The sequence below is a fragment of the Balaenoptera borealis genome (assembly GCF_965194805.1).
Source record: "Balaenoptera borealis genome assembly, contig: HAP1_SCAFFOLD_887, whole genome shotgun sequence".
NCBI lineage: Eukaryota > Metazoa > Chordata > Mammalia > Artiodactyla > Balaenopteridae > Balaenoptera > Balaenoptera borealis.
Window position 1 is genome coordinate 125,526 of NW_028123316.1, and position 27,655 is coordinate 153,180.

Here is a 27,655-nt window from a genome sequence, read left to right on the forward strand (position 1 = left end):
ATATCCCAACCAGGAATTGATATTTGACATAGATAGACTCTACCAATCTTCTTTAGATTTCCCGTTTTATTTGCACTCACTTTTATGTGTGTGTATATAGGAGTTTGTGTGTCCACCACCACAATCAAGATACTGATCGGTACCAGCACCGCAATGATCCTTCGTGTTGCCCTTTTATAAGCACATCCACCTCCCACCCACTCCCCATCCATAACTCCTGAAAACCAAAAGTCTATCCACCATTTATCCTTTGAATTCTTATGCCACACGCTGGTAGGGAATAGCCTTCTATACAACCAGCTCTGGCCCATTTCCTGTTACTACTCTCAGGCCTCACACTGCTGTGCGTTGCTCAACAGAGTCAATCTTAAACAGCTGGTCAATGAAGGCATGAGTTTCTCACCTTGCTGACAGAGAAGACTGTCCAAAACCAACAAAGAAAAGTATCGGTGTTCAGACACATATGGCTCCAATATGTGCCTACCCACTAATATGTAAAAGGAAAAAGAACGTATATGCTAGAAACTTTGTAAAGCTTTGTATAAACTTCAGTACTAATTCCTCTGAAATCAAAGAAAACACTTCTGTTTCTCAGCCTACCCAATTCAGAGGGGCATAGTTTAGCATTTTTCATTCCTATAAAGCCTTTTATCCATTTCAACCAGGACTTAAGTCTTTCTACATCAGTACATGGAAACCCAGATTTCCATTGAAAGAAATATCACTTTTTCCTTGCCAACCATTGGACACACTGTCCTTTACCTGGATTTAAAATCCAAAGAACAAACAACGAATTTCTAGTTATTAAAATGCTATTTAAAAAGGAACACAGATGCCTATGCAACTTTCAGAGCACTAAGCAGTACGCGTGCAACTGGAATTCATACCTGCAGAGCTGAGGAGAACACTGAAATCTGTCCCCCGCTGTGATTCTCCACTTTCATTATCGACCTCTTTTTCAGTATCTTGATATTGATCCCAGTTAGAAACTATCTTCCTTTTAGAATAGTTTCCCTGTTCTTCATTCTCTTCTCCACAGGTCTCTGCATCACTGTCATCTTCGACCTGCAATCATGAGAGACAAATCGATAAGCAGGCAGTGGAAATCTTAACCTTAGTAGCCTTAGCAGTAAAAATTTTTAAAAACAAATCAAAACAAAAAAATAGTACATAGGTATCACGATAAAGAGCACATCTTATAAACCAAGTTCTATGCAAGTATTAAATAATATTTCAAGAGAACCCCATTATATCAGAATGTACTTTCAGCGTAAACTCTTCATTTAGCTGTGAAAACGAAATCTGATGAGATCCTACCTAAAATCAGTGTAACTGAATCACTAAAGTCTACCCCCAATGTAATCCTATTTCAAGAGTGGTTTCTTCTTACTGAAATAATCAAGGCTATAAGAGTCTTAAATTCAAAAGACTTTAGGATGGAAATTAGTTCTTCCAACTTACAGATTTTACAAACACATTCCGTAAGTATATTTTATAAGCTTTAAATGGGAACCTACTCAGATGCATTCTAGAGAACAGTTTCCAGACTTGGGCATTAAAATGTTAAGAGGGCATGCAGAAAAATGCAGAATGTGAGAAATTACAAAAGATAAAGGGTCTAGTTTCTTCAACAAATAAATTGCAAGGGAAAATAAATGATGGGGGAGGAGGGAGAAACCTATAGATTAAAAGAGCTTAATAAGAAACTAACACACCATTGTAAAGCAATTATACTCCAATTAAGATGTTAAAAAAAAAAAAAGTTTAATGGACACGTAACCATTGTAATGTTGGGAAGTTATTTGTACTCTGATTCAAACACTATAACTAGACAAAATCACTTATAAGACTATTGAAGAAATGTGAACAAGATATTTTCTTATATTAAGGAAATACTGTTATTTTATTTACTTATTGTTTGGTGTGATACCATTTTTTTTAATGTTTTTATCTTTTAGAAATAAATATTGAACTATCTATGGTTGCAAAGATATGACATGTGGGTTTGCTTCAAAATAATAGGCGGAGAGGAATAGTGGGTAGAGATGAAATACACTGGGCATAATTGATCATTTCTGAAGCTGGATGATGAGTACATGGAAATTCATTATATTATTCTATCTATTTTAATATGTGTTTGAAATTTTCCATAATAAAAGATTAAATTTTAAAAAAGATATATATGGAATCTAAAGATACAATTCAAAGGAGTATCCCAAAGATTATAAAATCCTTACCAAGAAAAGAATTTGTGAAATATATTAAAATAATCCATCCGTATAGGATAAGTTAGACTTTTTAAAAGTAAGTTTTTATTAACACAGAAACGGGTTGTACATTGCAGAAAATTAGGAGGGAAAGACAAGTAAAAATATTAAAACCCCACATTCCCATCACCTGGGAGTACCACTACTAACACCTTAGTGTATATACTTCCAGATCTTTTACTATGTATATTTATATATACTTTTTTTTTTTTTGGTAACCAGAGTTTTTCATCAATATTCTCCACTTCTGCATTTCAGTAAATTTCATTTCATATAACATCCAGACTATTTCCAAATTTCCCTAACAGACAAAAAAATTTCCTTTACAGTTGGTTTGTCTAAGCCAGTATCCAATTCAAGATCATGCGTTGTATCTCAGTGCTTGTCCCTTAAGTCTCTTTGAATCTAGTACAACCTCTATTTTTATGACATTGATTTACTGAAGAGACCAGTACAGGTAGAATGCAAAAGGACCCATCTTCTGTCTGGCTGCTTCCTTGTGGTGTTAGTATATCAGTTTACAGGAAAGAGTGGATAAAAAATTTTTTTTAATGTAAACACCCAACAGAGTCAGGTAGGTTTTGGCTAAAATACATCACAGATGGTGCTCTGAACCTTATGTTACATCACATCAAATGACAGACGATAAATGGCTAAGCCAACATAAGTAAAGCTAAGATTAACCAATGACTTTGGATGATGAAGCCTGATCCACCCACTGTATGGATATGTTTTCCCTGTTACATCTAGGAAATTGTCTGTGTAGTGTTATTTTGGTCCACTACAAATTTCTAGTTCCCCGTCAACCATTCACCTAACAAATTTAACAGTAGTCAACAGTCCTCACCTGAATCAAATTTTTATAAGTTTTCATGAAACAATGGAGTAACTGACCTTTCAAGATCACTTTCAGCACTCAAATATCATAAACCTCCTTGACAGCACCCAAAAAATGGCAATCCACATTATATTCTAGAAATTGCAGAGACTGCCTGAAACCTAGAGGTTTCCTACCATTCCTGCAAGCTTCTCAGAACCATAAGATGCTGGCAGATTAAAGGTATGTGACTGAATGAGATCTGCTATATAAATAACAAATACCAGGAACACCCTAAAGAAAATAGCTTTGCAACCGATGAGAATTTGGGGAATAGAACTACAGCTGAAAAATACTTGCAGGGTTTAATTTGAGAAAATCCCATACTCTTTTGCTGACCCACTGGGTAAACAGAGTTCAGAGAGTCTTCTCCAGTTAGTAAAAAACTTTGAACACAGATATAGCCATGGCAAAAATGTAACCCTGAGCAAAATAATTAGCTCGATGTGAAAGGATTATCATCTGAAACACCCGAGGAAGTATTAACACAGAAATAACCACTGAAACGGAAGACTGGAGACCTAGATAGAATTAATGACCCTGCCATCACCTCATTTAATATTTACAGACTGTTTATAATAGGCTGGGCCTCACACAGCTGAATGACTCACTAATCCCCAACGTAGAAGAATCACTGAACAAGAATCTCATTACCTCCACCCAACAGTGGAGACAAGAAAAGTCGTCATTAGCCTCCATCACAAGAGGGTAGTAGAAGTAATAAAGTTTAGAATACATTTGATGTAACTTAGAGAAAGGTGTATCTTAAAAACTCCTAGAGATTTTATGTTTGGTTCATCTTGCAAAAATCTGGGACAAAAAATAAAATATGCATAGTCCCATGATGGAGAGAAAGAACAGAACAAATAAGAAAATACTGATGAAAGCAATGTGAAAACTAAATAGGAAGGCATCATTATTATGTTAACATCATCATTATGAAAGTAGTCTGGTGTATACTGTGAACTGTAAGACACTGATGAAAGAAATCGACAGTACAAATAAATGGAAAGCTAGTTCTTGTTAACAGATTAGAAGAATTAATAGTTAAAATGTCCATACTACCCAAAGCAATCTACAGATTCAGTGCAATCCCTATCAAAATTCCAATGGCATTTTTCACAGAAATAGGAAAAACAATCCTAAAATTCGTAAGGGAACACAAAAGACCCCAAATAGCCAAAGCAATCTTGAAAAAGAAGAACAAAGCTAGAGGCATAACACTTCCTGATTTCAAACTATATTACAAAGCTATACCAATTAAAACAGTATGGGGCACTTCCCTGGTGGCACAGTGGTTGAGAATCCGCCTGCCAGTGCAGGGGACACAGGTTCAAGCCCTGGTCCAGGAAGATGCCACATGCCGTGGAGCAACTAAGCCCATGCGCCACAACTACTGAGCCTGCACTCTAGAGACCGTGTGCCACAACTACTGAAGCCCATGCATCTAGAGCCTGTGCTCTGTAGCAAGAGAAGCCACCACAATGAGAAGCCTGCGCACCACAACAAAGAGTAGCCCCCACTCGCCACAGCTAGAGAAAGCCCGGGCGCAGCAACAAAGACCCAACACAGCCAAAAATAAATAAATAAATTTTAAAAAATAAACGGAAAAAAACAGTATGGTATTGGCATAAAAACAGACACATCGCTCAATGGAACAGAATAGAAAGTCCAGAAATAATCCCATGCATATATGGTCAATTAATTAATGACAAAGGAGCTAAGAATATACGATGGGGGAAAAAACAATCTCTTCTTTAAATGATGATGGGAAAACTGGAGAGCCACATTCAAAAGAATGAAACTGGGCCCCTATCTCACCCCATACACAAAAATTAACTCAAAATGGATTAAAGACTTGAATGTAAGATCTGAAACCATAAAACTCCTGGAAGAAACATAGGTGGTAAATTCCCTGACATAGGTCTTGGGAATGAGGCTTTGGATTCGACAACAAAAGCAAAAATAAACAAGTGGGACTACATCAAACTAAAAAGTTTCTGCACAGCAAGCGAAACTACCAACAAAATGAAAAGGCAACCTACAGAATGGGAGAAACATTTGCAAATCATATCTGATACAGCCTCTCTTCCAATAACTGATTTTAAAAGCAACTGTACAAAACAATATGTGCATACTTATATTTCTATACGTTATAGACCCAACAATACATTTGCCAATAACGGCAATAAGGAGGTGAGTGGGAGCAAAACTGTATTAGTCTAAGGAAATAACTCTATGTGGGGAATACCCAAAAACAAATGAAAAAAACTAGAAATAGGAAATAAGAAGGCTCTTGTAACAAAAGCCACAAACATATGCTTACTCTTCTTTCTTCTCTCATATTCCTTAAAGGATAGAAAATTATATAAGGTAGTAAGTATATCAATGTGTTACTGGTTTTGTAACATATGGATGGAATATGTATAACAACAATGCCACAAGAAGGGGAAATGGGGACTAGAGCGTACTGGAGTAATGTTTCTATATCTCACTGGAATTAACTTATCTGATGCAGAGTCCAATAAATTAAAAGGTATATGGTAAGCCCTAGAGCAACCATTAAGGACATAACTACAAAAAAGTGAAAAAAATCATTAAAGGAATTAAAATGTTACATTAGAAGTATTCACTTGGTGCAAAAGAAAGCAGTAAAGGAGGAATAGAGGAATGATATACGTGAGACGTGGAAAACAGAAAGTAAAATGCAGATACAAATATCCAACTGTATCAGTCATAACATTAAATAGGAATAGATTAAACAATTCAATCATAAAGGCAGAGACTAGCAGAATAGATTTTTAAAAATCCAACTGTATGCTGTCTACACTAGACATGTTAGATTCAAAGATAAAAATATCATTAAAATGAAGTAAGAGGATGGAAAAAGATATTCTATTCAAAACAGTTCGCCAAACCGAGCTAGAGTGGCTATACAAATATCAGACAAAATAGACTTCAAGGCAAAACTGTCATAAGAGACAAAAACGGACATTATACAAGGATAAAAGGGTCAATCTATCAGAAAGATAACAACTGTAAACATTTAAACATATGCTCCTAAAGATAGAACCCCGTAATATATGAAGCAAAAACAGACAGAATTGAAGGGAAAAATAGCTCAACAATATTTGGAAACTTCAACACCTCATTTTCAATAATGGCTAGAACAACTAGACAAAAGGTACCAATACACACAGCAGAACAAATAAAATTATTTACTCACTGAAGCTGTAGTCCTATTTAACTTACAATAATAATTTACATTAACTTGCAATCAGCTTAATTTAACTGGCCAGCCTATGAACATTACGTTTGGGCAACATTATTTTTTAAATATCCTCTTACCTTCTCTTTCAAAAAAGCAACAGTGGGGCTTCCCTGGTGGCGCAGTGGTTGAGAATCTGCCTGCCAATGCAGGGGACACGGGTTCGAGCCCTGGTCTGGGAAGATCCCACATGCCGCAGAGCAGCTGGGCCCGTGAGCCACAATTACTGAGCCTGCGCGTCTGGAGCCTGTGCTCCCCAACAGGAGAGGCCGCGATAGTGAGAGGCCCGCGCACCGCGATGAAGAGTGGCCCCCGCTTGCCGCAACTGGAGAAAGCCCTCACACAGAAACGAAGACCCAACACAGCCATAAATAAATAAATAAATAAATAAATAAAAATTAAAAAAAAAAAAGCAACAGTCTTTAAAGATTATCTTTATCATTAAGAGCTTGCAGATAAACCAGTAAAATCTGGGAAGTTACTAATACATAACAGTTAGACAACAGATCCTATTTAAAGCCTTTTATACTCAGGAACCTACCTTTTGAAGGTCCCTGTTCTACTTTCTTCTGGAGTAAATGGGTGTAGAAAAAGGCTTTCCTGCTTTGAACCTAATAAGGAGGTTGAAAATAGTCAATCACACATTTTTCAACAAACTCGTATGTTTCTCACAAAATGCAATTATACCACAGAAGGGAACAGGTCAGATAGAAAGATATGAAACCCTCCTACAGAAAGTAACTGGAAACTGATTTCAGTAATTAAGTAATAATGTCAAATATATCCAACCAAAAATGTTACACTGTGTATAATTTGAAAATTATATTAATTCATCCTAGTATAAAATTTTGAAATGTTATCAAGTTTTAAAATATATCATTAGTTAATAATCTAGTTGCCAACTTTTATATTTTTAACCCTATTAAGGTTATTTTTATCTCACATAATCATTTGGACCATAAGCAGCAACTGATACGTCACTATTTTTTATTGAAGTATAGTTGATTTACAATGTTGTGTTAGTTTCAGATGTACAGCAAAGTGATTCAGTTATACCTACATATTTATCTATTTTTCTCAGATTCTTTTCCCTGATAGGTTATTACAAAATACTGAGTATAGTTCCCTGTGCTATATAGTAGGTCCTTGTTGGGCATCACTATTTTTTTTAATTATGCTTTTAATAAAAAAAAAATTCACACGCCATCATGGTTAAAGAATTCAATGACAGCTTTCGGTATTAGAAAAGTGTGCTAGCAAAAATAATTTTTATATATCATTTCAAGAAGCTAAATTTTAATAAATGACTGAATAAAAAATATAGTATATACCTAGTATACCGGTATACTAAGGACGACATTTCCATTTGGCATTGTGTATTAAATAAAATACACATTACAACATGATCATACTTGAAAAAATTAGTAAATGCAATACGTGGCATATATATATAAATTATCTATTGAGCCCAGAACAACATACATAGTATTTGAGCTCCAAAATACTGTGGCCATTAAGAATGGGAAAAAAAGTGATCCAGACTGGGAAAAAAAGGGATCCAGACTGTATTCAAATTCAACTGTTTCTCTAGCAAGAGAATTATATACAGCCTCTTTTCTTGTCCCTCCTTGTGAACAGTATACGGGAAAGAAGAGAGGGTGGAGGCATCTGAGAACAGAGAAAATGGTAACCCAACCGTCAAAGCAGCTGTTCAGTGACACTTCTCCACAGGCCTCCTCACTCACCCCAGTCCTTACATCTTTCTTTCTCAAGTCTTTCTTTCTCACCTGTGTTACTGTTTCAGAGTGTTGCCTAAAAATAGGAGGCAAAGAAAGCCAATTACCATTTGCTGGCAGCCCACCTAAGACCTTGAGAGTTTATCGCTTCCATGATTTAAGGGCAGTCTGGGAAATTAGACTGCAGTAACTTTCATTGGGCCAACTGGTGATTTTATTTTTTTTTCAAATTTTCAAATAATAGCTTTATTGATGTATAATTCACATACCATGCAATTCACCCATTTAGAGTATGTAATTCAATAGTTTTTAGTATATTCACAACGTTGTGTAACAATCACCACAATCAATTTTAGAACATTTTCATTACCCCAAAAAGCCTGTACCCATGAGTAGTCACTCTCCATTTTCTAGAAAGCCCTAGAAAACCACTAACATACTTTCTGTCGCTATAGATGTGCTTATTCTGGACATTTCCTATAAATGCAATCACTTTTATGACTGAATTCTTTCACTTAGCATAATGTTCTCAAGGCTCATCCATGCTGTAGTGTGTCTCAGTACTTCATTCCTTTTACTGTTGAATAATATTCCATTGTATGCATATACCACATTTTATTTATCCATTCGTCCCAACTGGTGATTTTAAACTATACTTTGTGTATGTCCTTTTATGGAGTCCTTATGGAAAGGAGGGTGGGAGTGGCAATGGAATGAATCAGTTTCGCTTTATCTGCTTTACAACTTGAGCTCCACGTAAGAATTCAGGCTTAAAAAAGGTTTAAAAACTACCAAATTAATCCACCATGTAAGTCCCAACTCCCTGGTAAAATTCTATGAATTAACATCAACAGTTTTTCCAGTAGAGAAGGCACTACGTGCAACTATAAGGGAGACAATTTGCTTCTCGCTGCGGTTATGCTCTAAGTCACACAAGTTAACTAGAAAAGCAACTAAGAGGCCTTCAAGTAAGAACCTTGCTTTATCAAAACATTTGACTAAAAGGTTTTACATACACAAAAATAATCAACCTTCATATAAAGAGTGCATGTAGACCAAGCATTCCTGGGTAAAGCTCAGTGTACAAAACATATTCCCCTCCACCACAGCCATTGACAGTCTACTCTTCCTAAGAAGGCAAATGGTACTTCAGGTGCACCTGCCTCTGTCCCATCTTCCCACGGATTACACTGCATGGGCTTAACACTGGAAATCAGATTTTCTTTTTCTTAAATCGAAGTAGAGTGATGTACAATATTATAAAATTTAAGGTGTACAACATAGTGATTCACAATTTTTAAAGGTTATATCCATTTATAGTTAGTATAAAATATTGGCTATATTCCCTGTGCTGTATAACATATCCTTCTTTGTAGCTTATTTATTTTATACGCAGTGGTTTGTACCTCTCAAACCCCTAACCTCTATCTTGCCCCTCTCCTCTTCCCCCTCCCCACTAGTTTCTTCTCTATAGGCCAGATTTTCTTTCAACTCTGTCTCAGGTAAATTTTCACCTCACTTCTCCACCAGCACAGGGTTGGTTTCCTTAGTTACTGAGGTTTTAATGTCATCACCTTCCATTTTCAAGAAAAATCACAGACCGCTAAATAGCTGTTGTTTATCTGGCCAACTTTAAGACACTCCCCAAACCCTCAAATCACCAGACAGAACTTAATTAAATTAGTAAAGAATTATCAATCTAAAGGGAACCTGGGTAGCCCTGGTCCACCCTCTGCCCTCAAGCAAGATCATGTAGAAATCACATTGGGCCAGTCTACCTGGGTCTATGATTATGTTCTCTACCTAAATTAATCACATTTCTTCCTTCATAATGACAAAGTTCTGATTCCTTAATCATTATCACTGATTGTTCTATATCTCTTAAATTCCCCATGACCATTTTTAGTGGTTATAATCAAAATGGACTTGGTAGATGTGGCTTGACCAGTGCTGCCCTCTCCCCACCAGAAATTTTGAAAATAAAAATAAAAATAGTCATCCTCACAGTTCCATACCAGGACACATTTTTTCTTTAAATACAAGCCTAAGTGGCACTTTTCTTTCCCTCTGTCTATCTTACAATATATCTGAAGAGGACTGCTTTTGTTCCTTGCACTGCTCGTTTGCGAGTGTTCCTTCAACAAGCATTTCTTGAGTAGTTGCTGAGTGCCAAGCAGCAGCTCAGGCACTGGGAATATAAAACACAAGACAAGGTCCCTAGCCTTAAGAACCGCTGTCCTGTGGGGAAATCAGAGAAGCAAACGCACACTTAAAGCAGTGTGATATGTGCTTTGAAAAACACGTAAGACGCTATGGGAGAAAGAGAGCATCAGAAATGGAGGAAGGAGAGGGATGGGGGACGTTTGCAGGACCAGTCTTGCACTTCAGGGAAGGCAAGAAGGTTGAGGGAATAGTATACCTCAGCTCTAGCTGTGAGAACACGTGGCCTGAGATTACTCTAGTAAAGGAAACAGCTGCTATCTCCTGCTGGAAGGCGGTCCCCAGGTTCAAGGAGAATTAGCAAAGAACACGCTTCTAACTAAGGGATGAGAGCTGTTCAAAGCACAGCCCAGGGAGGTCAACCATGGGAAAGGGTGAAAAAGAAAAACATGTTTGAGGATTCTAGGAAGATGGTAGCAGTAGTAGCAGTTTTTTAGTCTTCCCAACCCCCCCCATAAAGTCCACACACAACCACGAGGACAGAAAAATCAAAAACACACGGAAAACATCCACAAAAACCTAGGTGGCAAGGTACAGCCACAAAGTGACAGAGGTGAACAGGTAGAAACCAATCACCAGCAGCCACAAGCCCCACATGGACCAGCACCTGTGAGAGGAAGCAGAGGGAGCAATGGAGCACCGAGGAGACCTGAGCATCCCAAAATAAACAACAGGGGCTCACTAGAAGAGGGCCGGCGAGAACAGCGGCTAAGAACGTTGGGTCCTTTGTATTCCAGTAGTGGGTGTGTACAGGGCCTTCACAGGAAAGCCTGAAGGGGCTGAGTAAGCCAGGGCCTTATGAACCCTCAAAAGTAACAGGGCAAAGCTCCTTTGCAGGACAAGACTCCACTCTGGAGAAACTGCTGGGGGTAGAGTCACAGTTGAGCAGAACAGGGGAGGGAGGGAGGGAGGGAGGGAAAAGAAGGTCCAGGTTTGGGGGTAGGGGTGGTGAGGAGGCAGGGATATACCAGATGTGAGATGTCCGTATTTTTACACTTCAAAATAACATAAGAGGGGGCTCCAGAACCATGAAATCTGAAAAGCCAACCTTAGGTTGTGTCTCCCTTTTAAAAGTTCCGGAAACTGCTTTCACATGAATATCAGGAACAACCGAGGATCATGATCAAATCCCATACAAAGCTGTTATTGTAAGGACAAAGATACTAAGGATAAGCACATTTTTACAATAAATCCCACACAGCATCCAGAAGTGTTTTATCAGAATACAATTTCACTGTTTTAAGTATGTAACTAGAAATTCTACCCTCAGTCTTTCGGGGCAAAGGATAAAAAAGAACAGCTGTCCACTCTCAATGTTGCTCAGAGATGTCAATACATAAAAAAAAAAAAAAAAAAGAGGCGGAAAGAGTCTGAGAACAGAGAAAAAAAAGGTAAAACAACCCATGAAGCGGTTGTTCAATGACTCGGCTCATGGGGCCCTTCATGCCATCCCTTTCCTTCTCCAGGTTCTTTTATCTCTTTCTCATTGGTGTTATTTTGGCTCAGAGTCTGATAAAAATGAGGCATGAAGAACTGATTACCATTTGTTAGCAGAATCAAGAGCCTGGGGCCATACAGCTCATCTCCAGTCCTAGCTCCTCACAGGCTCTGCACCTTTCCTTCCGACGATACACCCCCGATCCGAACAGTAACCACTTTTGTGGACACAAAACGGGGCGAAATTTTCTACTTCCTAGGTTCCTTATCAGAATGAAGTTCACAGCACTATCAGATCAGCACAACAGATTGTTTCAAAATTACCTAATAAACATTATATTAAAGTTAGCTTCTGAGATGGACTCTGGTGGGTATCTGTCTCACATGGTCACTTATTTCCTTGTTACTTCATTCTTTGCATGAGGCAGTCTCTTTGCTCACAACCGTCCCCCTCTCTTTCATATTGTACTTCAGTCAAAAGTTCTCTCAAGCACTATTTATCTCCAGAGCTGCAAAATGCACCTGAATCTCTTCTAAAATATTTCTACCAGTTTTTGGTCCAGCTAACAAACTTTTCTCCATCAAACTTGTGAACCCACTGTGAGCTAGACCCAAGTGTCTCTGGGTGCTTGTGTGCTAGAGTCCGGGAGAATGAAGAAACAGTTGAAATAACTTAGCGAATACCCTCCTCTGGTGAGCAACAGGTATTTAGAAAAAAGCAAGGTTGTTTTCTTCTTTACGTTCAGAGTTCTGAACCACTGTCTTGTAAATAATCTCTTGGGCTTATCAAAATACTGTGTATGATTTGCCAAGTGTCCCTTCACCAACTACGAACACACCCACCCATCCCAAATTCACCCCCAGTCCACCTGGTAACAATTCATCACAGAGCCTAGAATGGAGTGCTAGACTCTCCCTACGAAATGACACAAAGTAACCGCCTCCACCTGCCTTTTAAACAGCATGGAGATCCCATCCTTGTTTCAGTAATAGTAAGCAGCTTCCTCAAAGAAGTTAGCTATTTTGAAACACTTACCACTTAATTTTTCATACAATGTCCCTGTTACCACGTAGCTATTAATTCTAATAAGATGCCAATTACCAAGGTAAGTGATTTCAGTAAGCCTTATTCAGAGATTCTGACAGGACTGAAAACTGTTACCTGGCAACCATTTATTCCAGCAGCACTTCGAAGAATCACAAAGTCATATACAGTTCTTTTGTATGCTGCTGTACTTTACCCTATGCACACAACAGAGTCAATAAATTTATTTTTTTAATGACGTCATCTACTCTTTTCCACGCCTCAAAACACGTTTTACTACTAGATAATGTCATTTTCTACCTTTAGAACAGAATTTCTTACCGATAAATACCTTTACAAACTTGTTCCACAATAATCAACCCAAGGAGACAAATTGAAAATTTGGTTGAAATAACAGTATTTCTCTTAAAGCATCTTTGTAGATCATCTGGTTTAAGCCCCGAGGCTTTGGAGATGAGATGAGATGAGCTTCAGAAAAGAACTTGCCCAAGGTCTTACTGGCAGAGGCAGAATGACAATCTGCCTGAGACGTAATTTAGTGCTTTTGCAAATATGTCTCTTCACTGAGCAAAATCTTAGTAAAACAAATCATTCTCTCTAATGTTTTTAGTCTTTCAGTTTCTAAAGCTTTTGTGAAGGTCCTGCTCAAAACTCCTAACTACCAACAGAGAAAACTAATGAGACTGTTTAACGAGCAGAAGAGATGTAACCAGCCAGAGACTGATTATTCAAGAATCATCTTCTGATGTGTGAAACTACCTTCCCTGCATCAATGACACCATCTCGCATCTCTCAAAACTCATTCTCATTCAATTATCTTAATTTCAAGAAAGCCCTGGAAGATAGACAAGACCTTACTGATACATAATCAATTATATGTATACAGATGAAATACAGTTGAAACAGGTCACGTACCCACTCCAAAAACTTACCAACCACACAAGAGAACAAATGTCTGACCCCAAAAACTTATCCACTGCAACCCATTCATATTAATTATTGGAAACAGCAAGGTTCACAGGATGGGGAAACGGCTTGATAGTAATAAGTCACTTATAGTTAAAAGCAATAAATGTGACCAGAGAGAAGGGAGGGGAGAGAAGGACACACGTAATCCATGACATGAAGAAAAATATGCAATTGAACAGGGGAGTTGACGAGCTTTTGCAAAAATTGTCGAAACTAAAATAGAAGATGATGTCAATGGGTGACAAACTGATAAAATGTGAAAAAAAGAAAACCATAAGCAAATAGGTGTGATTTACATCTTATACAATCTATTCTTATTAATTAAAGGACGAATGCTACCATCTGGGAGAACACACTTCCTCACACCGCCTCACAACTCAGTCAAGTGGGCTGCAATTTTCACTGCACTTTCCTTCGTGACTGATCTAAGTTACAGCTGTGCAGCTAGAAACTTGTGGGCCTTCATATAAGTTCTGCACATCTCCTCATTTACATCCCCTGACTGAATTACAGTCTTACTCTCCTTGTGGCAAAAACCTATAAGCTTAACCTATAAATTTAACCTATAGGTCAAATTTCTGAAGACAAAAGACACAATCTCTACCCTTTTTAGCTGTTCTCTCTTCAAAGACAAGGGCTAAACCCAGCCCCTACCCAGTGAAAGCTGCCGAATTTGCCATTTCACATGAAAGAACAAACGGACCTAAGAGAATTCTCTTCCTGTTGAGTCCCTACCTTACGTGATGTGGGGCAGCCCATGCACACACTGACCGAATGAGGAGGAGTGACTCACTCTACCAATCATTGGAAAAGTGTTTCTTTGTGCACGTATTTTATCTGACACATAATTTAATGTATGCTTCCACGGTCTCTCGCTTTCTACCATTTGAAGTGCCTCTTTTGAATTTATCCCCCTATGCAGTTCTTCCCTGATGAATAGAATCTGTACAAAATGCATAACATTTCTCTTTTGTGGGCTGGCTGATTTTTTTTTTTTTTCTTACATTAAAATCTTTTCTTTATCTTCAAGAGCACTTACACATGACAACATTAGCCTGAAGAGAAAACGACTCGGACGCTCGGAGCACTCTTGTCAGTCGGCCCCCTTAGCGTCCATAGAAATCGGATGCCAACTTCTACAAACATCGTATTTAGAGGTTTCAAGGGCAAATATTTTGTAGATGGCATAAGATGGCGTTGTTTGCAATGAAGACAAAACGCCTGGGTTAAACGCGAGGCCTACGTTTGCCCCATAATGCGTGACATTTGCAAGGAGCTCAAGCCGGCATGCTCTTCTTTTCGGGCTCAACTGCCTTCTCTGCTCCTCTGCCATCAGCAGAATGACATCATGGCTACATGTCCGCAAAAACTCTTTCCTTCCCATCCGCACCACTTTAACCAAAATTGAGAAATGAGAAAAAGAAAATGCACTTTCCGGAGGCAGAGAGGTTCGCAAGACAATTTCCCCTGTGAAAGGACAGAATGCTATAATCAGCATTTCCCTTCTGCAGCTCTTTTCAAGTGTGACCTGTAGGAAGCTCTTCCAACATTAGGGAGGAAAAAACTTCAATCAAAAGAAAGGGCAGCAGAGACACATAAGGAAGGGAGAGAGCTTTTTACCTTGCATTAGAGAAAGGTGGATTTTCTCAAAGCCCTCAATCCACAAGGACAAAACGCAAATCTCAGGACCAGGATTATGGAGCGCACACAAGCCAAGGGCCTTGAAGCTGGGCCATGGCACAGCGAGCCTGAATAATCGCATGTCGGTAAAATTCCCTTGGAGTTAGCAATACTGACATGATGTGTACCTCATCTTTTGTGTAAGCGTGAGACTATCTCCGCTTCATAGAAATGTAAAGCAACACTTAATTCCACCTTCTCTAGATCCCCACCAACAGTGTCCAAATACTCTTTTGTGGAGGAAGCACAAATTAGACTCGTAGTATTGCTTTCCTCTAACAAGGCAGCCTGTGAGTTTAAAATCGTAATCGAAACTCTCAAGAGGAATAAATATGAAAAAGCTACTACCTATTAGAACATGAGCTCTAGGCTTGGCAGAAGGAAAATGCTGTATCTTTCCATAATATGCTCAGCACAAAAAGGCTCATCTGCCCCCAAACTAGTGTCCCCACTGGGATGTCTAAAAAGGCAACACACTGACTAGATTAAAGAAACCTGAAATTCAAAGCCCTTCCCTGAGACTAACACACGGTCATTATCACAATTTTGACAAGAGGAGAAGAAAAGAAAATGTCTGGAGTGTGACTTATCATTAAGATACCACAGGGAGATCAGCTCGGTGCTTTGTGACCACCGGGGGGGGGGGGGGGGGGGATAGGGAGGGTGGGAGGGAGATGCAAGAGAGAGGGGATATGGGGATATATGTATACGTACAGCTGATTCACTTTGTGATACAGCAGAAACTAACGCACCATTGTAAAGCAATGATACGCCAATAAAGATGTTAAAAAAAAAAAAAAGATAGTTCTGAACGGGCTACCTCAGAGATAACCCTAGAGGACAGAAGGAACAGGAAGAAGGCCCTGGGTCTGTCCCAAAGAAAATGTCACAATCACCAGCAAGATAAACCTTGCTTCCTTCTGCACACAATCCCAAGACCAGCCTTCAGGCATTATTCACAGCAATTCAGTGCACTAAACGTTAAAAAGAAAAAGGGAAATTCCTCTCATTGTTTCTAATGGTCCTGAAGCCACTCAAAAAGCAGTAAGATCCAGAGTGGTAGATTTCGTTAGCTGAGGCACACCATTCACTTAAAAAAGACATCACAGGTTTACAAGTCTACTAAACAGACACGCTCTTCTCTCACCACTGAAGAGGGCTGGTGACTTACCTCAAAGCAAAGTGTATCATGTGAAAAATAACTGCCCTCTCGGTCTGGAATACTTAGCTTTTTAGGGTCTGCTAAAAATTATTACTAGATGGTCCCCAATAAGTATTTTCTTTTATCAAATTCCATATAGTAAAATACAAAGTACTATGAGCTTAGACAAATGGAATCAATATAACCACCACCACGATCAAGATACAGGACAATCCCATCATCCCAAAGTTTCCCTTCACACCACCCTCCAAGCTTCTTTCACTTAACCTAGTACATTAGTAGCAGATCCATCCATGTTGTTTTGAGTAACAGTGGTTCATTCCTTTTTACTGCCAAGTTGTAGACCATTGCATGGAGAGTTTGTGTCTCCATTCACCAGTTAAAGAATCTTTGGGTTGTTTCTGGCTTTTGGCAATTATGAAAAAAAATGCTGCTATAAACATTCATGTACAGAAAGTTTTCATTTCCTTGGGGGTAAATACATACCTAAGAGTGGGACTGCAGGGTCATATGAAAAGCGTACTTTTAATCTGATAATAAAGCGCTAGGATTTGGTACTGTCAGGGTTTTTTTTAAGCCATTCTAATAGACATAAAGTGGTTTCTCATTGTGGTTTTACTTTGGATTTCCCTAATAACACATGACGTTGACCACCTTGTGCTACTTGCCATCAATATATCTTCTTGGGTAAACCATCTGTTAAAAAATGGGGAAAAGATTTAAACAAATTGTTTACTTTAATACTGAGTTTTGAGAGCTCTGTGTATTTTCTGGATACCGGTCCTTTGTTGGATATGTGATTTGAAAATATTTTCTCCCAAGTCTGTGGCTTGTCTTTTTTTAATAGAATTTATTCTTTATAGCAGTTTTAGGTTCACAGCAAAATTGCATGGGAAGTACAGCAATTTCCCATATATTCCTGTGTCGCTTATTTTTTTTTTTTTCCTCAACAGTGTCCTTCCCAAAGCATAAATTTTTAATTTTCAGGAAGTCCAACTTAGCAATTGTTTTCTTTGCGGATCATCCTTTTGGTGCTATACCTAAGAAATGTTTGCCTAACCCAAGGTCACAAACATTTCCTCCTATGGTTTCTTCTAAAAGAAGAATAGCTATCCTTCCATTCAGGTCAAGATACTTTAACTCATGGAGGGAGCAGACTTATAATAACTGCTTTAAAGTCTCTGGCTCAGAATTCCATTATCTGGGCCATCTTGGGGTTGGCATTTATTGATTGTCTTTTGCCTCAAGAATTGGTCACATTTTGCTGGTATACTGTGAAATTTTAGATGTAGAATAACATTGTGAATATGAAGTTGTTTAGACTCTGGATCCCATTAAACATCCTCTGGAGAATGTTATGGTTTTGTTTGTTCCATTTTATCTGGCAACCAATCTGGTTAAATCCAGACAGTAAGTTCTGTCTCATCTCCTGTGGGCGACAGATCCAATGTCACATCAGTTCTCAAGGCTTTTGCTACACTGCTACTTCCAGTCTGTCTCCCCGATGTGCAGCTCAGGGTGAGCCCCTACCTTTGGACATTTCACACACAGAGAGGATCCCCTTCCAGCTCTTTCCTCTCTAGGATTCTCCCAATCCTCTGGCCCAAAGGTCGGGTTTCTCTTAGAGTTCTAGCTGCCCACATTGCCGCTCAGAGGGCAAAGCAGAAAGGGGAAAAAAAAGAAAGAGGAAAAACAAAAAACAAAAACGGGCATTTTCCCATACTTTTTGGACTGCAGGAACCCATTTTCCTGGTCCTCTGGCCAGAAAAACAGACTTCTACACGTTTTAGCTGCTGGCACCACCAGCCAGCCTGACTCTCCAAAGGGTCTGGTGCTCCCCGACCCCAGCACTCATCCCATGATTCAAAAGAAGGAGGGGACCCCCCCGCCCCATACTCTCCAACTTGCATTTTCCTAGTCCTCTGGTCAGAAAGATGGACTTTCTCTTGGTTTTTAGCTACCTCCGTGCCATGGCTGCAGCTCTGCTGAGAGCCTGCCTTTGGTTCAAGGCCAGAGAGAAAAGGAAAACGATGAGAAACTCACCCCCCCCCGGTCACCATACAGGTCGCTTACCCGGGGGTTTTCACTCCCTTCACCATCTGCCAGCTTTTCTTTGCCTTTCTGAGTCCTTGGGCAATCTGTCCATGGCGTTGAGCTGCACGCAGCAGAAGAAACAGGCCGTAGTGGGCCAACTCCACCTTGGTCGTGTCTGCCCAGTAACTCTACCGTGGTTTGCTGAGGCAGCATCTCTCTCAACCTCTTGGATTATGAGAGCTTCCACACACCTGAGCTGAGGGCCAGCCCATTTCTCACCTTCCATTTGATGGTATCGCCAGGGGAGAGAAAACCCCATCACTGACTCTTATAAAACCGTGATATTCGTGCACATTTCTTATTCTCCTCTTAGGTGTCACAATTTATCTAATACGCTCAAAAAAAAAAAAACAAGAAAGAAAACCAAAACTTCCTGACCTCTGGAACACTCTCCTATTCTAGTCCCCGCTCTGTAAGCCTCACCTCTTACCTTCAGGCTGGGTTTAAGAGGCCAGGAGGGTGGGGAACTATTCATTGTAAACAGCTGCTCACCAGGTATGTTGCTAGAGACTAAGGAAAAGTAATCGTGTACACACATTCTCGTTGTTAAGGGCATTGAAAGACAGAAAGCACGTGTTGGAAACTGACAGATGCTTATTTCCTTGGCAGAGGCATTTAAACTCCTTCTGGCTCTTTTCACGGATGGCAAAATAGAGGACTGTGTGCAGAGAGGAGCCCAGAGAGTGGATTTGGTTTCAGAGTTACTACAGCTACACCCAGCCTCCCTTCACTACTTTTAGTTGTAATAGGAAAAGCATAAAGCTGCTAACAAAAAATAAATGTGAATATTTCCAAAATATTCTAATGCCATGCTTAAACACAAAATCCACGATTTGGTCACATAACAAATATCGATTGAGAGCCTATACTATGCCAGGCACTGTTTGATGCGCATGGAACATTCCCTGCCCTCCTGGAGCTGACATTCTACTGTAGGAGTCAAACAACCAACAAATAAATAGATAGACAAAGTTTGAATAAATATATGCATAAAACACTGTGCTTTCAGGTAGTGACAAATAAAACCCTACAAATAGAAAGCAGGGTAATGGTTTGGAGAATGATGAGGGCACTATTTTATATAGAATCATCAGTGAAACATCTTCAGAGAGAACATTTAAGCAGAGAACCAGATAAATGAGGGAGTAGGCCATGCTGGGATCTGGGGTAGAAAGGCAGAACATTCCAGGTCCTCAGGAGAGGACAATCCTGCCACATTCAAAAATCAGAAGTAAAGCCAGTATCCTGGCTATACTGCATTGAACTTGGAGGAAAGAGTGAAGGAATGAGGCCTAAGAGGCTCACAGGAGTCAGATTATGAAGAGCATTATAGGGCAGGGTAAGGAATTCGGATTTTATTCTAAATGTGATGGGAAGGCAGATCCATAAAGACATGAAAAGCGCAAGGTTTAATCTGACCAGCTCTCAGTCCTAACCAGAAAAATTACTTTCAAACTCAGAGCTAAATCTAACATTCAAATCCACTTCATGGTCAGTCTTCACAGATCAAGAAGCCAATACAAAGTCAAATCACAAAGTTAAAGATGAATAAAGCATAATTAACTCACCCCCCAAAAACACATTATTTATATTTCATAAGTAATATTCTCAAATGCCAAATTATTCCTTTTCTACTAAAAAACAAAACTGACATCATGGCTTTTAGATAATAACAATATATCAATATTGGCTCGTTAATTGTAACAAATGTTCCATGCTAATGTGAGATGTTAATAACAGGGGAAAAACTGGGTATGGGATCTATGGGGACTCTCTATACTAGTCTCTCAATTTCTCTGTAAATCTAAACTCTTCTAAAAAGTCTATAAAGTCTATTTTAAAACTATATATATAGATATAGTTATATAGTTATCCAGAGGTAATACATAGTTATATAGAGATATATAAAATCTCCATATATTGATATATATATAAAATCTCAGACCAGGATATGTGCTCTGAAACCACACACCAACAAAAGCGATCACCTTATCCTACTGCTATGAGTTATTTCAGTTGATACAACAATGAAACTGAAAATGAGCTTCAAATCAACTAAGCAATTAAGATTGCAGATCTTTTACTTTTTGTGAACAAGCACTAATCCATACTCTACCTACCTCTTAAGTATATGGACATGTTTAGAAAATATGTTAGGTATGCTTACCTCTTTAAATAAGTTCACAATAGCAATAGCAAATAATTACTATTATGGGGGAAATGGAGCCGGTAATAAGAATAAGGCAAACACTAGGCAGATTTTTAAGTCGAACAAAAGGGCAAATGTTATATCCCAGAGCCTAAAATACTCCAGAAGTCTCAGAAACAATGGCCCAGATGTAGGCTAAGTACAGGTGTGACAAACCTTATTTAGCTCAAACACTTGGGGGATGCGGGGGTTATGTGAATATTTTAGGGGGGGGAAAAAACAAATATGTTTATTATCGACCGCAGAACAGACGAGCTTTGTTTCTCAAAAGAGGACATAGGTTTAAACAGTTGAGAAATACAGACCATGACTCTTCCAAGAAAAGACAGGCTGAAAGACAAGAACTCCAATAATTTCCCAAGCAAAGTTTTCTTTTACTTTATTAAATATATCACTTTCTGCCTGTGATAGGCAGAATAATGGTTCCCCAAAGATGCCCACGTCCTAATCCCCTGAATCTGTGAATATGTTAGGGTACACTGCAAAAGGGAATTAAGGTTGCTAATTAGCTGACTTTTAAAGCAGGGAGACTGCCCTGGATTATACAGATGGGCCCAATGTAATCACAAGAATCCTTAAAAGTGGAAGAGGGAGGCAGAAAAAAGGAGAGAAAGGAAAAGAGATGTGACCACAGAAGTAAAGTGAGACAGACCCTATGTTGCTAGCTTCGAAAACAGAGGAAGAAGCCAAGAGCCAACGAACGTTGGCAGCCTCTAGAAACTGGAAACATTGTCCCTGGAGCCTCCAGAAAGGAATGCAGCCCTGCAGACACCTTGATTTTAGCCCAGTGAAACCCAGGTTGGGATTCCAGAACCATAAGATAATCAATTTGTATTGTCTTAAACCACTAAGTTTTTGGCAAGTTGTTACAGCAACAATAAAAACACAAATACGCTTCCTCTAAAAAGAACTCTCCTGCTTCGAGGAGAGAGCCCTTTTTAACCCAGTATCAGGGGGCATCTTTACCACAGACGAGTCTTTACCACAGATGAGTGAAAGGGGGGAAAAAATGTGTCATTCGCACGTGAAGTAAACAATCACAAATAAGAGAATCCAAAGATCAGTAACTAAAAGAATTGATATATGTAAGCTACAACAAAAAGCAGACTGGCGGGCTTCCCTGGTGGCGCAGTGGTTGAGAATCTGCCTGCCAATGCAGGGGACACGGGTTCGAGCCCTGGTCTGGGAAGATCCCACATGCCACGGAGCAACTGGGCCCGTGAGCCACAATTACTGAGCCTGCGCGTCTGGAGCCTGTGCTCCGCAACAAGAGAGGCCCGCGCACCGCGATGAAGAGTGGTCCCCACTTGCCGCAACTAGAGAAAGCCCTCACACAGAAACGAAGACTCGACACAGTCATAAATAAATAAATAAAAGAACGTGAATTCCGTTTAAAAAAAAAGCAAACTGGGCTATTCATTTCAGTAACAGTCAAGTGGTCTTAGTTTGCATTCAATTTCCAATCAGTTTCTCAATCTATTTCATCTGAAGTCTTCACATTACCCGCTATAAAAAATACCTATTTATTTATGGTTAGGAAGTTAGCCATCTGTATTAGCCATACAGACTGCCCAAACAAATTACCACAGACTGTGTGGCTTAAACAACAGAGATTTATTTCTCACAGTTCTGAAGGCTAGAAAGTCCAAGATCAAGGTGCCAGCAGACGATGTCTAGTGAGGACCGGCTATCTAACTTGTAGATGGCTGCCTTCTCACTGTATCCTCACACGTCAAGGAGAGAGGGCTCTGGTCTCTCTGCCTGTCCTGACAAGAGCACCAGCTCTATCAGATTAGGGCCCCGCCCTTATGACCTCACTTAAGGTTTATCCCCTCCTTACAAGCCCTATCTCCAAATACAGTCACCTGGGAATTAAGGCCTCAACATGTGAATTTGGGGGGAAACAGAAACATTCACTTCATAACATCATCAGTAATCATTATTTAGGTCAGAAAACAAAAAAGGAAGATATGTTGCCCAGAGAATATTCATTAGGGAAAACTATTAAGTCATATAAATTACCATAAACAAAAAGGACAAAACTGGGAGTATAAAGCACTTCCAAATAGCATATTAATATACAACTTATATGAGTATGTTACTGAATATATACGTGTAGATACAGAGAGGGGCACATGCCAGTTGTAGGTGTGGATAGAACATATACGGTCAGCTCCTGCACTAAAAAAGAAAGGTGCCCCTTTAATTTGTTCTTTTAAAATAAATGTGTATTTAAAGATATACCAGCTTTGGTAGTGGAGAAGTACAATGGCTGGGGCACCCAAAGTCACTATATATATAAACTGCAAATATCAACGCAGTTTCTGCAATCCAGAAAATGAAGGAAGTAGCATAAACAAAAGTCCATATATCAGAAGAGACTCAACGCAAAATAAAGAACAACTCCCTAAGTTTGCTGTTTATGCCACAAAATTTATTCTGTAAGTTCTACCTTAACTCTAAGCCATTAATGCTCAAAAATCAATGAAACTATATTGAAATTTCACAAATACGATAATACATACCAGATCTCGAGTTTATACTGCAAAAGTCTGTTTCAGGCAACATTTTCATCTAGAAATACCTACGTTAAGGATAAAATATTAAGCAGCCTATTAAGCTCACACATTTGCTAATTATCCTTGCCTCAATTACCCTTGGCCATGACATACACACCAACAATCAGAGATAAAGCCCACACACCCAAGAGATAAGAAACCCCTTCATTAAAGAAGATTTTCTCCTACAACTTGTCTCTCTGATTCCCACTCTTTTTTCCTCTATGGGTAAGACTGTATGAGTCTAACAAAACAAGGGGAGGAGGAACACAAAAGAGAATCATGAGTGTACATCATTTCTCAGATTTCCAGTCTGGTTTGAAATAATATCAACAATCTAGGAAACAGTCAAAATTGAGGAGTAAAGATTTATAATCGCAGTGAAGAATTTGTTGCTGTTGCTGTTGTTTTAATCTACTCAGCTAAGGTTTGAACCCACTCGGGTTTGCATGCATTCCATGGTTGTTCAATCAATGACTAAGTATGAAATGAATGTTACTCCCATTTGGAAAAATGTTTGACTGCTTACCCCGCCTGCTGTTCAAGGCTAAAACTGTACTTTGGCTGCTGGTTTCACGTCAGCTGCGAGCAGACACACATTCTGTGCAGCAGGTGATGCCTGGGAGTGGCCTGGAATTTTCTTTTCACTCCTGTTTTGGAGCCGGACAAGGGCACTGGAGTTCATACATCTAGTTCAACCTGCATTTGACAGATGGCTCAGTTGTCCTTTATTTGATTAGGCCAAAGAGCACTTATACATTTGCTTTTATCTCTACTATTCACTTCTTATTTAAAAAAAAAAATCCTTTAACTTTTGTAAAGAGAAATGAAGCATCACCATTTCAGTCACTTTTAAGCAGTCTGCACTTCCAGAATGTGGACTTACAGAGCAAATCAGAATCTAACACGATTTTTTTTTAAGCTACAGGATGATTTGATTATAAACTATAATGATGACATTATAAAACTCAGTGGTCTCTTAAAAGTTTTTCACACTTAAATGTTTTATAAGTGAGAGAGAGAATGAGAATGAATCAATACTTGTTTGCTATAGAGGTCCCAATTTTAGAAAAAGAAACTGAGAAGGGAAGGTTAAGTGGGATGCTAAAAGTTTCCCAGTCTTTTTAATACCACATATCACAGCAGCCCACTTAGAACCCCTTATGTTTAAGGAACTAGAAACTGAGGGATAGAAGCATGGCTTTTTACAGCCTAGGGAGAACAGTGTGGTGAAGCCACACACGTAGACCTAGGATACTGGGCGGAAACCTCCATTTCTGTGTCATTTGGTGAAAATCTTAAATTCCCATCTCCACATTTTACTACCCCACATTTGCTATCTCTAAGAGCAATGACATACATATTGAATAAACTAAAAAAAACTTAAGTCAACAGATCTAAGGGATAAACTACAATTCAATATCGCCTAACCATTTGCTATATTAGAAAAGATATATATGCTTGATAGGAAAGCATGAAAAGTACATAACCCTTCTAGGAGGGGGAAAAAAAAAACAATTCACAATTCATTGTTTTGTTCATTCATAAACAAAAAAACTTGTCTCATCCTAGAAGTTAGAAACCTCAGGTATTCATTCCACCACCAACTACCTCGCTATATCCTTTGAAAGGCCTAAATCCACCCAACCACTAATTTCTTCATCTATAAAACTACACTTAGGGCTTCCCTGGTGGCACAGTGGTTGAGAATCCGCCTGCCAATGCAGGGGACACGGGTTCGATCCCAGGTCAGGGAAGATCCCACATGCTGCGGAGCAACTAAGCCCGTGAACCACAACTACTGAGCCTGAGCTCTAGACCCCCATGTGCCGCAACTACTGAGCCTGCATGCTGCAACTACTGAAGCCCGCATGCCTAGAGCCCATGCTCTGCAACAAGAGAAGCCACCACAATGAGAAGCCCACACACTGCAACGAAGAGTAGCACCCGCTCGCCACTAGAGAAAGCCCGCATGCAGAAACGAAGACTCAGTGCCAAAAATAAAATTAATTAATTTTTTTTTTTTTAAACTACACTTAACACTGCCAGCCTCCTTCACAGGGAGGTTCTGATCATTTAAATGTAAGGATGGCTTTCAGGGCCTACGAAGAAGCAGTTCTAGGTAATTGAACTTAATGTTTAATTTGTTTCTTTACTCATATGAGTAACGCATGTTCATGGCAACAAAATAAAAATTCAATAGTACAGAAAGATAGAAAGGAAAATCCTCCTTTTCTCCTATTCTCATTCCCCAAAGGTAACCACTACATATGTTTCTTATACAGCTTTCCATTGTATGCCTATGTATGAATATCTTTTTTACACAAATGTAATACTATCCTTAGTTTTCTGAAGTAACTCTTTCCCTTGATATTAGACATTTTCCATATCTACCCCATTCTTTAATAGCTACATGGTATCCCTCTGCATAGACATACCATGATTTACTTAACCAGTCCCCCTTAACAGACATTTAGGAAGTTGTTTCTAGATTTTCCTTATTTTAAAGTGTTGCAAAGAACAATCATCTACTTACATTTGCTAACTGTTCAGACATATTTGTAAGATAAATTGCTAACATGGGATTGCTGGGTCACGGGCTAAACCCTGATGTCAAATGATTTCATTAATGAGTTGTATCAACTCCCACCAAGAGAAGAGTATCTAAGTGTTGAATATGATCAACACTTTTTCTAAAAACATAGTTTTAAAGGTTCTTTCTGTATATGCTTTCATTAGGAAGTTTATCTGCAAGGAAATTAACATAGTTTTTTTTGTTTTTTGTTTTGGGATGCGTTGGGTCTTCGTTGCTGCGTGCGGGCTTTCTCTAGTTGCGGCGAGCGGGGGCTACCCTTTGTTGTGGTGCACGAGCTTCTCATTGCGGTGGCGTCTCTTGTTGCAGAGCATGGGATCTAGGTGCGCGGGCTTCAGTAGTTGTGGCATGTGGGCTCAGTAGTTGTGGCGCACGGGCTTAGTTGCTCCACAGCATGTGGGATCTTCCTGGACCAGGGATTGAACCCATGTCCCCTGCAATGGCAGGCGAATTCTTAACCACTGCACCACCAGGGAAGTCCCTAACATAGATTTTTAAATATTTGTAAGCAACCTAATTTATGTTTCCACCATCTCTATGAAGCAAATAAAGAACCTAGAATTTCTACTTGGCAAAAGAAACAAAAGTAACAATAATAATAAAATTAAGGCACAAGAAATGCTCTGTCCTGACCTAATTTTACAGCATAAAGAAACACTACTAAAAAGCTAGTTACTTTAATTATTCCCTGCTAGGGAAAAAAAAATTTTTTTTTCTCCAATCCCGTTATTCTATACATAGAACTAACACAGCACATTTTTATAAATAAATTCTAGTTTAAATTTAACAAACATGTACTCTTGTCAATTCATTAGTAACAGATTAGGAAACAGTTAAGAAAAAACAGAAAACTAAACACTAAAATTTCTTATGGACTCTAACATTTCAAATATAATTTAAAATATACAGAACCATATAAATCAGACAGCTTTAAAAAAAAACTTTTCTATTTAATAATTGACCAAAAAAATGGCAAAGATAAAAGTGGCAAGGACTCCAAAGTATAGACGAAATAAGAATCGTTTGAACAATACATACAACAAATGAGTTTAAAACATAAATAGAAAAAAAAATAGTGAAAAGGGGCGCTATACATATAAGACCTCTGGATACTATAATTCCTGTTTTATTCTCACAGTCTAAAAAATCTGTGGTTTGCATTACACTGGAAAGTTTAAAAGATTTAGAACAAGGAAAATATAAAATCCAATGTGATTTAAAGCTCTTGTGTAGATCTGGCCCTTGGGAGAGCAATAACTTTTTAGTTACTGAGCTCTCAACCACCAAAGGAAGGGTACTTCAAATAGCGTAACAAAGGCAAATGAAACATAAAGGGTTCCCCTGACCTGAATTCCCAAAACGGCACTGTCTAAAAACACACTCTCTAGCTTGCCCCATTTACCTTCTATTGATAAATCCTATCACTCCTCTGAACACCACAGTGCTATGTCATGTACAGGCCTTCAAGTAGCTTACAATTAATGAAGGAGACATACAAGTAAATAACTGACTATAATAAAATGAAGACGAAAAATAAGTG

General features: G+C 38.8%; 1 long non-coding RNA gene across 1 annotated transcript in view; it reads right to left on the minus strand.

Moving 5' to 3' along the window:
• Positions 1-888: 888 nt before the first annotated feature.
• Positions 889-27,655, minus strand: part of LOC309621693 — a 45,023-nt gene continuing 18,256 nt past the window's right edge. Inside the window, exons 2-3 of the long non-coding RNA XR_014240187.1 lie at positions 6,493-7,023; positions 889-1,065 (exon numbers count right to left, since the gene is read on the minus strand). This is a non-coding gene — a long non-coding RNA (uncharacterized lncRNA). The remainder of the gene's footprint in view (positions 1,066-6,492; positions 7,024-27,655) is intronic.